This window comes from Lonchura striata, chromosome 26, assembly GCF_050655825.1.
Source record: "Lonchura striata isolate lonStrDom1 chromosome 26, ASM5065582v1, whole genome shotgun sequence".
Classification (NCBI taxonomy): Eukaryota; Metazoa; Chordata; class Aves; order Passeriformes; family Estrildidae; genus Lonchura; species Lonchura striata.
Genome location: NC_140728.1, coordinates 7,872,853 through 7,887,260, shown reverse-complemented (window position 1 = coordinate 7,887,260; position 14,408 = coordinate 7,872,853). Strand labels below are relative to the sequence as shown.

General features: G+C 50.8%; 1 long non-coding RNA gene across 2 annotated transcripts in view; it reads left to right on the top strand.

Annotated features, from left to right (window-relative positions):
• Nucleotides 1-14,408, top strand: part of LOC146765302 (uncharacterized) — a 21,557-nt gene extending 7,149 nt beyond the window's left edge. The window contains exons 2-3 of one of the 2 annotated variants that reach the window (XR_014950181.1): nucleotides 6,842-12,272; nucleotides 12,637-14,408. This is a non-coding gene — a long non-coding RNA (uncharacterized LOC146765302). Of the gene's footprint in view, nucleotides 1-6,841 lie in introns of both variants that reach the window. The other variant, XR_014950180.1, reaches the window with a different exon arrangement.

Genomic DNA, 14,408 nt, shown 5'->3' with positions numbered 1-14,408 from the left:
GGACACATCAAGAATCATGTTTGCATGGCAAAGTGGCACAGGAACACCCTCGGAGGGTGCTGCTCCACAGAAAGGCCTGAAGTTGTTACAAGAACGTCAGGAGACTTGATACAAAGGGCCAGCTTATTAATAGCTAATGGGGGAATAAATTATGCACCCACTCGGCTGGATTGGGTTTCTCCCTCCTCACTGCACCCTGACATCGCCATCACCCCCCTGCTCTCTGCTTTCTGTCCCCCCTGGCTCTTTCTTCTCCTCATTTTTGTACTTGGCAGGATTTTAAATGTGTTTACCCATCACCAAAAGCTTCAAAGGCGAGTCCACCCTGTGCCAGGGCGATGCCACAGCAGGACTGGGCACCACCCTGAGCCCTCACTGGGGAAGGTTGGACGCTTCTCCCCTCCCAGAGACCCTTTGATGCCCTGGAAACCTGAAAGAAAAGCTCCAGGCAGCAAAACAAAAGCTTCCCACCGTGGCTTTCCGCAGGACGTGCCGTGCCCTGCCTGCCATCTGCCCGGCCCGGCGGCAGCAGCCCGAGCTGCCCGAGGCTCCCGGGCAGGCGGAGGGACGGGGAAAGCTGCGAGAGGGCGTGGAGAGGGAGCAAAGCGGGGACCCCCGAGTATGGGGACTTCGGGTTCCCAACAGCCCCGAATCCAGTCCAGGAGAAGGGAAAGCTGAGGTTAACTTCCTAAAAGGAGGTCTGGGGATGCGCGACAGCGCCGGGCAGCCGGGCCGGGCGCGGATCCGCCCTGGCACCGCAATTCCAGCGGGATAACGCCGCAGCTGCTGGGGATGCTGCCGGGCTGGGACCGCCACCCTGCTATTTCAGCTGGGACAGCAATTCCCCCGTCCCTTCCCGAGCCCCGCGTCCCTCCTGGGCTGCGGGCAGCGCCGTCCTTCCCGGCAGATGCTCCCCCCGAGCTCCAAACCCCGCCTGGGAGCCCACACGCAGCCAGAGGAAGCCGAAGGCTGGGCGAGTGTGTTTTTCTGTTAAATCGCTCAAATCCCAGCCGCCCTGGGCCGGCACGGAACGCTCACAGCGGGAACTCCCCGCTCCTGCTGTCGGACAGCTCTGGGCACAGCCACGTCCCCAAAGCACCGAGAGGTGACGAGCATTTGGGGCAGGGCAGGAGCAGCATCCCAGCCCCTGGCCATGGGCGGCGGTCCCTGCGCCCCTTTCCCCTTCTCTAATCTCCCATTATCGCTTTCTCTGCCTGTAGCGAGCTCTGCTGCTCCAGGACGCTTTGGGGAATGGAGATGAGATCTCTGCAGGCTGCTCTTGGGGAATCAGGTTTATTAGGGATGGAGAAAGGTCCTGCCTCGAGCTGCCAGACACAGCACGTGGCGAGGCTTGAGGAGATTGGGGAGGGGAGAGACAAGAGGATGCTCCAGGAGAGGGTGAAAGTTCTAAGAGGAGGGGAAGTTCAAGAGGAGGGGGAGTTCCAAGAGGCCGTCCAGCCCCTCGAAGCCCCCTTTTCAAGGAGCTTCAAGGTGGGCTGGAACAAGACTTGGGCCAATGGGGTTACAGGCACTTGATGTTTTAGGGGAGGGATCCAGATGTGGGGTGAACTGTACATTTTGGGGGGTGAGATGGAACAGTCCACTCGACCCCTGGACCCATCCTCAGGCAGGGGCATTGTCCGGCTAGCAGGGAGGACTGTTTTATCTTGGCTGTATTCTTTATGAATAATTATATTTATCCATCCTTCCCAACACCTGCCCGCTCTGATTTCACGGGCGGTGTTACCCCTCGTGCCCGGCTGGGGCTGGGCGATCTGATCGCCGCCCCCGCTGCCCGCACCGACCCCGCTGAGCTCCCGGCTCCTGCCGCTCAGCGGCGGCTCCAGCTCCGGCCAGGCTCCTCTTCCATGCCCGTCACCTTCTGGGCGGCTTTGGATAACCCCAGCCCGCGTCACAGCAGCTCCTGGTCACCCAAATCGGGCTATTCTGTATCAGTAACAGGAAACTCCCAGGGGAGAGCCGCCTCTCACCCAGGACGGGGATGACACCGCAGCATCCAGCTCCAGCCCTAATTTAATCCCCACAAGTCTCCTCCATCGCGGGGGGAGGGGGAGGTGTTGTTCGTTCATTTTTTATCAGCCAGAGGATGCGGAATTACAGATTCATTTGGGTTGGGAATGTTATAAGTTGAGGCGAATAATTTGATTCAGCCTTTTAAGATCAATTAATAATTTTATTAATTACAGCAAGCAATAGCAAGCAAAACAGCGCTGGGTTCAGCTGGGAGCCTGGCTCGGCCAAAAGCTGACAACCTTTCCTTCTCTTCAGTCCCTTTTTATCTTGCATGAGTGGGGGTGGTGAGTCTCGTTCCACCGTGGTTATCAGTCCCAAAAACAATGGATTTCACAAGTGGGGTGGTGTGTCTTCTTCCACTTCGGTTTATCAGTTTTCAGCAACAATGGGTTTCCACTGCGGTTATCAGTTCCAGCCAGTCCTGCAAAATCTTTCCAATCTTTGTTTGTGGTTACCAGTCAAGCCTGCAAATTCCATGTCCCGACTTCCCCCCCTTTTATCCTAATTTCATACTTTTGATGAACAAACAAGTCAATGCAGTTTCTCACAGGGAAGGACCTTAAAGTGCATCTCCAGTTCCCTGCCATGGGCAGGGTCACCTCCACTGCCCCAGGCTGCTCCAGGCCTTGTCCAGCCTGGCCTGGGACACTTCCAGGAATGGGGCAGCCACAGCTGCCCTGGGCTGAAGTAAAGGAGAGGGAAATGGTTTCTTTTCAGATGATCAGGGCAGCAAAAAGTCACAGTTGGAAAACAAAACGCTGGAGCAAGTTGGTAATTAAATGCTTTCCCTTTGGTGCCCCTGAAAGTCAGGGAAAGATGGAGGAGTAAGGAGGAAAATGGGAAATTGGGATCTCTGCTGTGTCCTTTCTTCTCCGTGCACGTGCTGGGCTCAGGCAGGAGGAAGATGAGGGGGAGGCTCTGGGATTCCTCGCTGGAATCAGCATCACTGGAGGGGAAAATTCCCGGAGCCAGCATCCCCCCGAGTGGATATTCTGCTCCCTGGAGTCACAAGGCCAAACACGGCAACACTTCCTCATCACAAAACCCCGTCCAAAGCAGGATTATAAATAGGGAAACTGAGGCACGAGAGGGCTGAGCTGCCAAACTCCTCCTCCCACGGGGGCAAGGGAGGAGCAGCTTTGCTCCTCTTCCTATCCACGGCTCTGCCTGTTCAGGGTTCTCCAGCTGAGTCTCCAAAGCAGATCCCTGCAGCAGCTGCAGCCTGGTAACTTCCCAAAGTGTTTGCTGGTGCCTCCAAAGCAGCAGCTCCTGCCTGCTCTGTGCTTTCTGGGTCTTGTTGGCCACGGGTGACTCTGAAAAAATGACCAAGGAAATTAAAGTTACTGTCAGTAATCTTAAATTCACCTTGCAGGGGAATTTGTGCCCCTCCTGGAGAAGATTTAGTGGACCATAACTAAAATAAATAAATAAATAATTAAAATCACAAAACAGTCCCGGGAATTAAATCCAACAGTGCCGCTGTCTGGGGGAGGGAAGCACAGCAGCTCCATCCAGGAGGGTTTGCACAGCTCACCGCAATAATTATTTAATTATCATCGGCACCGGGGACAGCCCCAGGTACCCCCGTGTTCCCCAGGATCTGCGGTGCTGCTGAGGGAGAGGGACCTCCCCACGCCACCCCACCCTCTGCAGGGACGGAACACGGAGAATTCACCCCAAAAAAGGCTCCTGGAGATCTCGGCTGTGATAGAGCAGCTCCAGCCAGAAGAGGACAGTGGTGCCTGTGTTTTATTTAGGGCTGCACCACGAGGGTTGAAGGGCTCCTGTTCCTCTTTTCTCCTCAAATCCTCCTTTCCAACTCACAGCCGGGCTCTGAGGGGGTCCAGGCTGTTCCCAGTGGCAAAACCCCTCCAGGTGAGGGTCAGAGGGGCTCGAGGGGACACCAGCTGCAGCAGGGCTTGGCTCTGGCTGCTGGGAGGGAGCAAGGAGATATTGCAACAAAGATTGAACCTGAGGACGTACAGAATTCATCTTTTGGGGGAAAATTTTCCCCTCAGACAGATTACTGGGCTGATGGGAAAAGTGAGGAGGGAGCTGCTTCAGCTGTGCCATCTCTCTCTAGAGAAAAGATAAATAATGTGACAGAAATGTCCCTCTTGTGGGCAGAGACAAAAGAGAGTGGAAACACCTACCTATCAAAGTGAATTTCAATATGACACTTATATGCATGTTGATACGGAGATAAATATCATATAACTGCACAGAAACAGGTATTCACGCTGCTCCCTGCATCTCAGCATATTTTCCAAACCCCAAAATTAACCCCAGAGTGGAGAGCTGCCCCTGGCAGAGGGGCTGGCACAGACTGCAGGGGTAATTTCTTGCTTGGAGCTAAAAAGATGAGGATTAAAGTGAAAGCAGAGCTGGAAACCTGCCAGGCCCCAGCCATGCAGCAGGGTGCTGCTGCTGGCCCTGCTCTGGGGAGGAAGGCAAGGGGGAAAACACAGGGAGAGACCACTCTGCTGCCAAAAAATCACCACATTTAGGGATCTAGGATCAAAATGTCCCAGGGATTTGGCACCAGCTCTCAGGTGCTGCAATAAGACACTGATTCACAGCACTTCCATATGCTGAACCTCAAATCAAAATATGTTTCTCTAAAAGTCATTCAGTCTGGGATAGAAAGCCAGAATTGTTCCAAACGGGATTTTTTTCCACCCCACTCCTCTGGATCAGGGGAAGAGGAGGCTGTTGGTGACAGACACCAATGTTTGGGTGCTGCAGGAACTGGAAAGGTCCCGTTTCCCCTCAAATTGCTCCAACCCCTCACTTTCCTGCTGCTCCAAAGCTCAGAGGGGCTCGCTGAAGCTCCCTCCTGTGATGGAGGCCGGATGCAAAGGGCAAAGATGCAGCTCAGGAAAGGTCTCAGTGGAGACGAGGCTTTCCAGCCTTCTCCCAAAATGCTGTTTTCTTTCCCCAAGAGCCACTCTTGAGATGCAAAGAGAGAAGTCCCCGAGCTGGGCACGTCCTTGTGAGGAGCTGTCACATCCTGCTCAGTCAGCCCGGCCCGGGCACGCTCCGATGGGCACAAGTGATGGGAAAAGCCCTGACAGGGACAGAGCCCCTCCGTCCTCCTCCAGCCCTTCCCTCCTTTTCCATCCCCCGTGGGATGTTTAAATCCTGCCCTTTTAAACAGCTGCTCTGGGAGTGACAGGAGGACAAGGGTCCTGTAAAATTTACCCTCTTCAGGGGAAAAATGGGAAAACCCACTCACTGAGCCCCTCTGCATTGTCCCTGGGGCTGCTGAGGTGACACTTTAACATGGATAAATCCTCAGGAGTGTCAAAACCAACCATAAGTCAGGGGTGACTCTGTGTGGTGAAAAAACTTCTCCAAGCTGTGCTTCCAAAGGAAGGCTCAGCAGTCTCTGTTGTTGGGTCTCAAGGCAGTTTATTGCAAGTTATCTAAAAGATTTTCTTCTGGGGCTGCTGTGGTTTGCTCACAGCTCAGGCAGAGGCACACACACACCCTGACATCCTCTCTGACCCCGACTGCTTCTTCTCTCCCCGCCCAGGGCTGCTGCTGTCTTTTATATGGGACATTACGTGTGACATGTTTGCAGTTTTCCCCAATGCCTATTACCTATATTAAATGGTGATTTTCTATCTTTTATATGGTACATTACGTGTTACATGGTTACAGTTTTTCCCAATGCCTATTACCTATATTAAATGGTGCTTTTCTATCTTTTATATGGTACATTACATGTTACATGGTTACAGTTTTTCCCAATGCCTATTACCTATATTAAATGGTGCTTTTCTACTCTAAACCAATCTGTGAGTGCCAACATCACCAAGAACATGGAGGTGAGGAAGGAGAAAGAGGGAGGACAGGGCAGGCCCAAATCCCAAATCCATCTTAAACCTCTGACCCCCATGGACAAAACCAAAACCCCCCTGTACAGCACTCAAAAATTCTTCCCTCTTCTTTGTGACTACTTCTACTCTAATATCTAAACTTTTGTGACTTCTTGTTCTTCCTGCGAGGTTGGTAAATCATTCCATGGTTCAAACCCAAAATCACAGCTGTTTCCAGCTGTGCCAGGGTCTCAAATGCTTCTGACCTGGGCCTGGAACCTCCAAACATGTCTGAGGGACATTTTGAGTTCCAACACAGGAGCTCTTGGGCACTGATTGATCCATCACCTCAGCGGCCTTTCCATCCCAAAGCCTTCCTGGGGTACAATATTTTAAAATAAGCATTTGTAAAAAGAATAATTGAATTATTTCACCTAACTACAGCTGGCTCCTGAGGGGCTGGTTTCTCCTTGCTGCCCCCAACCTTCCTTTCCAGCCCCCCACTCCTCCTCTGCTCCCTCCAGCTCTGCAGGCAGCACCACCCCCACCTCCACGGTGCGCGCCCTGAAACGAGACAGTGAAATTCAGTGGTGTAAAACAAACCAACCCACGGGAGCCCACCTCCCCTCATCCCTTCCATTGCCAATCCTCCTTCCCCCTCCCGGCATCCCGCAGGGGAGGACGATGAGACAGGAGCTGCCAGGGAGCTGTCACAACATCCCCGGCACCGCTGCCTGAGCCGCGCGGATCCCACACTCACATCCCGGCTTTTATTCCTGCCTAACCACCTAAACCCGACCCCTTCTCCCTCTAAGCTCGCCCTGGCCTCACTCACCTGCTCCACCCCGAGACCAGCACGTTCCTGGCTGTCCCAGTAAGACCAGGAGCCCAAGGGATGCTCCCAAACTGGTTTCCCTTTTGCCCAAGGTCCTATCCCAACCCCAGGCAGGTGGAGCTGCTCACCAGATTATCACCTCATTCCTCAGGTGCCTGACTCATCCAGGGCTGTGGAAGGCTCCAGACCCCCTGAAAAAGCAAATGAGCAGTTTTTCCTGCTGGCCAGGTAAAAATCTGGATGAAAATCTGGGAACTGGATAGAAAATAAGGAGGAAAAGGTGATGAGGCTGGACTCACAGTTTGACCCCAGAGATCCCGGGCTATCGCCGGCCGGGGGCTGTGTACAAGTCACCAACGGGACAGAACTGCTGTGGAACACTTCTCGAGCTGTTTATTTTTTAGCATCACTCTCATTACATGATTGTGACAATGGGGAGATGCCAGCAGCTCATATTCCAGGCAGCAGACCAAGAACTTAATGTTACAACTTACTTTATAAACTTTTTGACCAATCACACAAAGCAAAAGCATATTGACAGTAGTTCTATCCAATCACTATAAGCACACGTACTGTCCTAGTTTAGGGCAAATTTGGGGAAAATCCTCTGGAAGGAGCCCCCAGAAAAAAACCCCCACGGCCCCTCCCCACCCACCTGGTTCGGGAAAAAAAATTCTCTGGGAGAAGTGGAAAAGAACCTGTTTATTTAACAAACAAAGCACCCCCAGCACCAAAGAAAATAACAACACCAGATGACAACAAAACTCTTTCACCACTCGGAAGAGATGACAAATCCAAAAGCCTCTCCTGGGAGTGGTCACCTGGGTCTGGGCGCTGGGGATTGCTCTGGGCACTGGGGATGGCTGCTGCAGATCACAGAGCGCAGGCTCCCCGTGTTCCTTGGTGTTTCCAGGTCCCAGTCTGGAGCAGGTTGGATGGTATTCCGGAAAAGGAAAGGAAAAATACAGTCCAGGGAAAGAACTGGACTGCTGAGCTAAACTGACTAGGAAGCAAAGGCAAAAGCAGAAGCAAGCAAGCAAGCAAGCACCAGCCTTTTCTAGACAGCAGACCATGGGGGGAGGTGAACCAGCTGATAACAAGGCAAAACAAACCTTCACCTTCACTTTCAGAGTCAGTTCTGAGAGCACAGAACAGAATATCAAACATAAACAAAACACACGATTTGGGATACAAACACCATAACACCACCCTAGGACACCTACCTTTGGTTAAAACAATGCTGCCTTATTTAGAATACAATACTTGCTTGTAAGCCTCAAGATACAATGCACAGAGCTCCATTATTAAGCTTAGAACTTCCCAATATCTCACCAGAGATACTTTTCTGAAACTCAGGGAGTTATTCTACCCAAGCGTTAATGCACAGACCATTGTTCTATTTGTCCTTTCTTTCTACTTCTTGTATAATTTTTCTGCTGACAAATCTCATAGCTACTGCTTAGCTCTAATCGCCATCCTGCTGTCTCTGAGGCCTGCCTTGTGCAACGTGCCCAGAACCCTCTGATTTTAAGGAATCGCACACCGGGCTGCAGCATCCTCCCTTCCCGTTCTCCATGTCCAGTTCCTGACATGGGGAAATCATGAAATCCATGTGCAAGACCATAGGGCTCTCTGACCTTCCGCTGGCTCTGCTCAGTCCCCACCTCACCTGGGCCATATTCCTGCTCTCCTGTGACCACCTTCCCAGGCGTTCCAAACACAGTGCACAAACCACTTCTCCTGAGTGCCGGGAGGATTTCTTTTCCCAGTGGAACACGGTTCCAGCACTCAGCTTCCACACAGTGAGGTGATTTAGATCAATTTTCAGGAGAAAAGAAAATCAGTCCCCACAGCTTCACTCAGAGAGTGAAAAAGAATGCTGGAGATGCTGGATCACCCATGGAGATGCTGGAATATCCATGGAGATGCTGGAACATCCATGGAGATGCTGGAACATCCACGGAGATGCTGGACCATCCATGGAGATGCTGGTCCATCCACAGAGACATTGAACCATCAATGGAGATGTTGGACCATCCATGGAGATGCTGTATCATCCATGGAGATGCTGGATCACCCATGGAGATGCTGGAACATCTGTGGAGATGTTGGACCATCCATGGAGATGTTGGACCATCCATGAATATGTTGGACCATCCATGAATATGTTGGACCATCCATGGAGATGCTGGTCCATCCATGGAGATGTTGTACCATCCATGGAGATGCTGGACCACCCATGGAGATGTTGTACCATCCATGGAGATGTTGGACCACCCATGGAGATGTTGGACCATCCATGGAGATGCTGGACCATCGACGGAGGTGCTGGATCATCTCTAGGGGTTGGCCCATCATCTCTGCCCCACAAATCCCAAGCAAATTCCTGCAGAACCAGGTGGGGCTCCGCAGCACAGACCTCAGGGGCCACATTCCCAAAGATGTGCCACAGAAAAGGTCTGGAGATAACATCCCACCCCTGTTCTCCTCCATGGGCAGCTCCAGGCTCATTCCTGGGGCTCTGTTTGCACCCATAAACCAACAAGGTGGCTGCAGCCCCTGGAGAGTTGAACCTGGGGACCCTCCAGAAGCAATTCCCAAGTGGGAAGTATGTCCCTGAGAAATATTCCTGCTGGGATTAGGCAGAAACTCTCGTTTTTTCCCCTCCTTTTCATCCTGCTCAACACCACCCCAATGTCAGACCTTTTCAACCCTGCAGCCTACCAGCATTCCAACAGTTCCAAGGGGCTTCTTGGAAAAGACTTTTAAGCAAAACATTAAAACTATTCCCCAGTCAATGCCAGCTGGGACAAATGGCTGAAATTTGGGAAGTCAGAGGTTGACTTGGGGGGGCCACAGGGGGAGATCCCCTTGAAATCCCACATCCAACCTGGTTTGATGCTGCCTCTGGCTTGGAGACAGGGACAGCTCTTGGCCTGGGTTCCCCCCATCCTCACTGGAATGAAAAGACAAAATAAGAATTTTTTTTCCTTTTTTTTTTTTTTTTTTTTTCCAGCCAGCAATGACTAACTCTCCTCTGGGAGCAAGGGAATAATTAGGGGTCTTTCCCAGGGAAGGGATAGCCAGCCCTGCATTGCAAGGCTGGCCAAACCCTCCGAGCAACATTTGGAATTTCTCTCGTCCTCCAATGAGCTCCTGACACCTCATTTCTCCATCTGCCAAGTAGGAATGATCCCTCTCTCCCACCGCCCTGGCACAACGCAGCCCTCGCTGGGAGATCTCCCTGGGATTCACTACGCAGAATCATTCCACTTTATTATTATTATTATTATTATTATTATTATTATTATTATTATTAGAGCTGAATAGCCTCTTAGGGAAGCCCCAGAGGTGGTATGTGCCCACTCCACACAAACAGGGAAATTCAGATTTTCCCATCTGCAAAAATCCAGGCAGTCCTTCCTTTTCAGGATGATGGTGCTCACCATGCATGGAAATGGTGCTGTTCCCTAAAAGCCCCCAGAATTTGGGATGCAGGCATGCAAATACCCCCTCCTCTAGCCTTTAATTTCCTCCAGGGGGGTCCACAAGGAAACTCCCTCCCAGGAAAAGCTAAAAAATCACGTGGTTTGTTAAAAATTAGGATTTAATTTTTTTTTCAATTAATTTATAAATAGATTTAAAAATTAATTTATTGATTTATATACAATAGGATTTACTTTCTTAAAAGTTAGGATTTAAAAATCCGATTTTTGCCAACCTAAAAAATGAAAAAATCATAAATAAAATTAACTATAAATAAAACCGATAATAAATAAAATAAAATAAAATAAAATAAAATAAAATAAAATAAATTAAAATAAAATAAAATAAAATAAAATAAAATAATATAAAATAAAATAAAATAAAATAAAATAAAATAAAAATAAACCGAATCCCCCAGAGCTTTGGAAGGTGTCTGCTCCAGACACAGGTAAACTGAGGCACGGGGGTTCATTCCCCTTGTGCGGGCAGGATTGGAGCCAAGGGCTGCCATGCCCACGGGCCCAGCTGGGGAATCCCGGTGAGTCGGGCTGGCTCCCAGGGCAGGGATGACTTCGAGGGGAGTTTTAAGGATAAATAACGGGGAAATGGCTCCGGCGTGCCTGCCCGCTCCTCCCGTGCTGCTCCGGGAAGGATTCGCAGCCTCCGCGGGCACGCAGGAGCTCGAAAACCCCGACATTTTAATTGTTTGGATTTAATTTTTTAAATTTAAATAGCTTTTTTTTTTTTTTCACTTTTAATTTTAAAGCTCGAAATTTGAATTTTAGTCTCTGCAGGGCTGGTGGAGGAAACAGAGCTGCAAAGCCAAGAGCGGCAGGGAACACGCAACAGCGTGGGAAGGGAGAGGGATGGATGCTGGATGGGAATGGGGCGGGAGGCGAGGCGCGGGGATGTCCTGCGTGCTCCTCCGCAGTGCCACAGGAATTCCACACCGGATTCCTGGGATGCACTCTGCCCTCGCGGGTTCTGCCATGCTGGTGAGACTGGTCTGCTCCCGGAGCAGGCTTCTTGGGATGCAAACGAGTTTGAGAGTGCTATCAATGAAAATTTGTCCAGCCAAATGAAAATGAAAAAATAAAATATTTATTTTGTAATCAAATTCTATCTAGCCAGCCACAAGGAAAGAACAGAGCCGAGCCCAGGGTCAGCATCAAAATTCAGCCTCAGCCAGAGGTTTTCCCCCGTGCCCACACACCTCCATCCTGGCATGAGTGGTTTTTATAGGGAAAATTCCACTTGAGGCCAAGATTTCAGCAATCAGTCTTTTCTTCCATTCAGAGTCTATAGGTTAATAAGATTTTCTTTTTTGATGATGAAGAAGAGCAATTTGGTGTCAGGAGTTGGTGAATCCCTTGATGAAGTTTATGTATCTACCCGAGGATTTCCATGAGATCCATCTCGGGTCGTTCAGGCCATGATCAGCGCCTGGGGTTTCCGTATCTCCCCAGCCATGGCCCATCCCTGGCTGAGCCACATCCTTTTACGTGTAAATCAGGTTCTAATATACACCAGGTCTCGCCTGCGAGGGTGGGGGACTCCTAATACAAATGTGTATACTCTAACAAATATTCAATATCACATATATTAGAAATGGCACGAATTATATCCACTACACAGAACAAGAGCAAGCCCCAAATGAGATGCACCAGTTTGAGAGCAAGCCCCAAGCCCGGCGAGAGGAGACGCAGGATTGTGGGTTTTCTTTTCCAGTGTGTTTCACCCCCACTCCTCCCCTCCCAAAACTCCGTTTTATGTCACCTGCTCCCCTCGGGATCCGAAATGGTGCCAAAATCCATCTGCAGGCTGGTGGGAGTCAGCCCTGCCGGGGAGAGGCTGCCAGGCACAGAAAGGCACGGAGGATTTTTCAGCCCCCTTTTGCAGCCGAGATCTGGAACACTTATTTCTGCCTCAAGGGTGTAATTGAAGCCCTTGGGGACCCAGAAAAAAGTGTCTTGCAGGGTGTTGTGTGATCTTTCTGGGGAAAACTGCTCGGGAGTGAGCAGGAGCACGGAGGAACTCGCGGCACGTTCCCCAGGACAGCGTTACCTGCAGAAACCGCTGCCCCTCCAGCCACACAGGTGAGTTCCCAGCCCACCTGGGGCCAGGGATGTCCATTGCCACGGCAGCTCAGTGGGATATAAACCCTTGGGAAGTGGTCCTGCAGCCACTTCCCCATTATTTGCTCTTAAAACTCCCCTCAAAGTCATCCCTGCCCTGGGAGCCAGCCCGACTCACCGGGATTCCCCAGCTGGGTCCGTGGGCATTGCAGCCCTTGACTCCACTCCTGCCCACGCCAGGGGAATGAACCCCCGTGCCTCAGTTTCCCTGTGTCCAGAGCAGACACATTCCAAAGCTCTGGGGGATTCGGTTTATTTGTTTGTTTGTTTGTTTGTTATCAGTTTAATTTATAGTTAATTTTATTTATTATTTTTTCATTTTTAGGTTTGTAATCGACTATCCCTTGGGAAGTCACCTCCCTGCTGATGGCCACATGGGCTGAAGGACAAGTCTGGAGTGGGGTTTGCTCCCGTGCCAGGGGCTCTGCCCGATACCTCTGACACGCCCCGAACGTCAGAATGGCCCCAGCGCCTCCTCCCAGGCACCATCTCCTGTCAGAATCTGAGGTATTGATAATCCCAAAATTGCAGAAAGTCTCTGTCTGTCAGCCCCGCTGCCAAAGCAGAAGCCATAATTGGTCTGTGCTGGTTTCCAGGTTGTTTATTCTGTTTATCTCTCACATGTTCTGCTGCCCTGCCCAGCTCTGTCCTGCAGGGCAGCGTGTGGGGCTCTGCCCTCAGTGGGATGTGACAAACATTAAATACCAGAAACTCCCTGGGCTGCATTTACAAGAACGTGCCAATATCTGTCACCTACGTTGGACAGTGTGTGCCCAGCCTGAACCAACAGAAAAATGCCAACACCACAGTGAGACATGGAGGTGAGGAAGGAGAAAGAGGGAGGACAGGGCAGGCCCAGATCCCAAATCCATCTTAAAACCTCTGACCCCCATGTACAAAACCAAACCCCCCTGTACAGCACTCAAAAATTCTTCCCTCTACTTTGTGACTGCTTCTACTCTAATATCTAAACTTTTGTGACTTCTTGTTCTTCCTGCAAGGTTGGTAACTCATTCCATGGCTCAAACCCAAAATCACAGCTGTTTCCAGCTGCCTGCCAGGGTCTCAAATGCTTCTGACCGGGGCCTGGAACCTCCAAAAATGTCTGAGGGACATTTTGAGTTCTGACAATCCCCGGCCACTGAGGCACAGGAGGGGGGAAAAGCCCCTCTGGCACCGGTGCCAGGTTATTCTCGCCGTGCCCTGACTGTGCCCACCCGGTTTCCCCTCGCCCAGCCCAGCCCCTGCCTCCCTCCCCACATTCCCATCCCTTGGCAGTGGAATCCTCCCTGCTAAACATGGCAGCCCCTGCCAAGATAAAAGCGAAGCTGTGAATAATTCATGGTTCAATCTTTTTCACCACCGTCTGCTGTAAATATTTAAATAGCTCCAAGATGTCTAGAGCTGAACTTGGGGAGGATGAACCTGAGCAGAGCCTCAGGCTCGGGGAGCAGCACCGTGCTGGAGGGGGATGAGCTGGGGATGGAGCACAGGGAGGGTGGCAGATGCCGTGGGGATATTTTTGTGGCTCTGTGTGCACTGGGGAAGGGACAAGAGAGGTCCACAGGGAAAAACTGATTTATAGCTCCATAATGAACAAATCTCCGAGCCTTTCTGCCCTTCAAAGAAGAAGAAAAAAAAAAAAAAAAAAAAAAAAAAAAAAAAAAGGCAGTTCAGAAAGGAACATATTCCCACTGTAGGATACAGAAGTATCCAAAGGACATGGTCCAACTCTCCTCCCCTCTCCTCTGCTGCCTTCCTCTGGCTCAAAACATCAGTGGAATTTCACTCGAATTTATGATTGCCAAAAAAAGAAAGATCAGCAAATTCCTCTGGTCTGCAGCTCCCTGCGCCCTGCTCTCCACCTGGAAAACAAGAAAACAACATTGACATTAAAAAAAGACATGTGATCCTGGGCTATCTCCCAGCTCCCAGTGCAGCATCCAGCCTGGACACAAGTTATTTACCTAATCCCAGTGCATTGGGAGCACCTGGGACCTCATTGCAGGAATCAGGAGCCTCCTCCAGGGACAATCCCCGTCCCCGCAGTGGGTTTGTGTTGGTTTTGTTGGCAGTGTGGAGGAGAACAGCACAGCC